At 35.5% G+C, this 3,333-nt stretch overlaps 1 pseudogene; it reads left to right on the forward strand.

Annotated features, from left to right (window-relative positions):
• Positions 1 to 1,170: 1,170 nt before the first annotated feature.
• Positions 1,171 to 2,859, forward strand: LOC106324031 (annotated as a pseudogene).
• Positions 2,860 to 3,333: the final 474 nt, after the last annotated feature.

The raw sequence follows: 3,333 nt of genomic DNA on the forward strand, positions 1-3,333 counted from the left end.
AAGCAAGTAGAGAATGTGTATGGCTAAGATCAATAAGCCGACACATCTGTTCAAGCAGCGGGATTGACGAAAATACGGAGCCAACTATTCTATATGAAGATAATGCAGCATGTGTTGCTCAAACAAAGGACGGATATATCAAAAGCGATAGAACGAAGCATATTCATCCTAATTTCTTCTCATACACTCAAGAGCTCGTGAAGAAGAAAGAGATTGAAGTAAGATATGTCCGATCATGCGACAATGCAGTTGACCTCTTCACAAAATCACTTCCGACTTCGGTATTCAGAAAACATATCCATAACATTGGAATGCGTCATCAAAAGGATCTATAACTGCTCATTCTAGGGGGAGCTTACGTAGTTGTACTCTTTTTACCTTACTATGGTTTTTCCCATTGGGTTTTCCTGGAAATGTTTTTTAACGAGGCAACATAGATGTTAAGCAGGAAACGATAGTGACACTGATCTCCAAGAGGGAGTGTTATGAACGTGATAGAAATAAGAAGATTAAATGTCAATGTTTGCTGCACCGAAAATATTGACATTATGGGCAAACGAAAAATATGTGGAGCCCACTGTCACTATGCATGCACAGTAACTTTACTTTTTCACTTCTATATAAACGAACGTTTGTGTTCGACGAAAGATACACCATCTCTCCTTCTTCTTATAACACATTCCCTCTTATTATCAGTGTTATCTTCTTCCTGCGGGTATAAAATTTTGCCCTTATTTAAATTTTTCAATACTGTAAAATTATAAGTTATTTTATAACAAAAATTCAATTTAAAAGTAATATATCTTTTTACCTTATTTATTTATTTATAAATGACATAATGGATTAGGATTAAAAACGTTGCAAGTTTTGAGGGTTCCGGGTTTTTGTCTTTTGATGTCTCCTTATGTAATTCGATTGTTCGTAGAGGAACCAAGTTTGATTCTTTATCGGTTTAGTTTAGCGTTAGGGTTCATTGACGTTTAGGGTCTTCATCAGTTTGATTTTCACAGGTTTATCACGTTTGAATTGTTGTGTTCCTTTCTATGCTGTTTGATTCTTGGATCTGACATATGACCTGTTGTGCTTCTCAATGAGCAGAAGCTGTTGCAGATGCGAACAAAGCCATCGAGTTGGAGCCTACTTTGGCCAAAGCTTACCTCCGAAAGGGCTATGAATGATATTGTCATCATCTCTCAGTTTAATGACACTTTGATGATGATGATGATGATATCTTTGAATTTGGTGATGTATTTTTCTGTATTTTGAAGTACTGCTTGTTACCTGGAAAAATATAGTACTGCTAAATCAGCCCTAGAAAAAGGCGCTTCTGTTGCACCTAATGAATCAAAGTTTAAGAAGATGTTAGATGAATGCAATCTTCTCATTGCAGGTATTACACAAGCTTTTAAGAAAAAAAGTACTATGCGTTTCTCAGTATTTTCCTGCACTAATATAATCTTTTTTTAAGGCTTAGATTTATAATATAATCTTTTTTTTCTCTCTGTTTAGAGGAGGAGAAAGATTTGGTTCAACAGATGCCACCGACTTTTCCTTCAAACTCTACAACACCACTAGCAACCGCAGCTGATGATCCTCCTCTTCCAAGTCCTGCTAAACCTATGTTCAGGTAGTCTAGTAACCAGAAGTGTTAATTTTTTTTTTTTTTTTTTTTTTTTTTGTATCACTTTATCTCTCAGACTTTATGGTTTTTCAACAGACACGAGTTCTATCAGAAGCCAGAAGAAGTGGTGGTGACGATTTTCGCTAAAGGAATACCAAAGCAGAACGTAAATGTTGAGTTTGGTGACCAGATTGTGAGTATCCTGCAATCAGATTTTTTACTGAACTTGTAAACCTATCTCGCTCTGTAATCTGACATTGTGTGTCTGTTTTTTTGTCGTGTTGTGATTAATGTTGCTGAAGAGGATGCTTATCGTTTCCAGCCAAGATTGTTCGGGAAAGTATATTTATACTGCAAATTAAAATTGTGTGGTTTTTTACTAAATCATTCTTCATGTGTGTGTTATATAAGATGATACCAGAGAAGTGCAGATATGAAGTATTGTCAACCAATGTTCAGGTTCGTCTGCAAAAGCAAAGATAATCTCACTTGGGCCTCTCTTGAATATGGCAAAGGCCAAGCTCTTTTGCCTAAATCCAATGTCGCATCAGGTTACCTTTATGTTACCACAGCGTGTTTTTTTTGTCTCAAAAAGGTTTATATCATCTATTCCAAACAACAATTGTACTTAAACAACTTAAGCAAAAGCTGTCTCTTCTCATGTAATTTTATGTTGATATGCAGTGGTTTCGCACAGGCCAGTGTACCCATCTTCTAAGCCTCGAAAAGACTGGGACAAGCTGGAAGCTGAAGTAAAGAAACAGGTTCCTCTTTCTGCTATCGCTTTTGAAGGATGAGAAGCTAGATGGAGATGCAGCTATGAACAAGTTTTTCAGCGATATATACCAGAGTGCTGATGAGGACATGAGGCGAGCTATGAAAAAATCATTTGTGAGCTGATCAATCTCTCTTCTAGTGTTTCTTTTTCTAACTACTTATCATTTGTTCTTTAACTGACGATATACCTTCTCGGGTTGTTTTTGGTTTGACAGGCAGAGTCCAACGGGACAGTGCTGTCTACAAATTGGAAAGAGGTTGGGACTAAGAAAGTGGAGAGCACTCCTCCAGATGGCATAGAGCTTAAGAAATGGGAGTATCTATTTAAATATTCTTTTCTGTGTCTTGTCAAAAATAGTGACAAATATTTAAACTTCAATTTGTTTTGGTTTTTGCTTGAATTTTCTCTTCATTCTTGCGGTGCGGTCTGAAAAAAACGTTCTGATTATTGTATTAGAAAACCTCGCAAGTTTGTGTTATTTACTTTTTCAGATTTTCATGACATTCTTGCATTATTATCTTAAATTGGACTAACTTTCAGTTGAAAAATGTTGTCACCATTACAAAACAAATATAACAGAACAAAACCACCTAGAAAAAACAAACTTCGTTGCCTCAATCACCTACATTGACCTTAATTATGAATCCTTGAGAGTTCCCGCATCTTCTTCCTATGACCAAACTGTATTGAAGATTTAGCAAAATTTATTTGTTGGTCGGACACTATTTTATAGTCTTTCAATATTTACAAAATTGTTTAATATTCTTGGTTTTACACTTTGCAAAAGAAAAAATTATCATTTGCAAAAAAGCGGTGGGAAATAGCCGAACACGTCCATACAATCTTTAAACTTGTTAATTTTTCTCTTTTACTTGTTTTGAAATATTTGCTAACAATGCTTGGGTGCACATAATAAATAAGCATGGAGATAGTA

This window comes from Brassica oleracea, chromosome C2, assembly GCF_000695525.1.
Source record: "Brassica oleracea var. oleracea cultivar TO1000 chromosome C2, BOL, whole genome shotgun sequence".
Lineage (NCBI taxonomy): Eukaryota > Viridiplantae > Streptophyta > Magnoliopsida > Brassicales > Brassicaceae > Brassica > Brassica oleracea.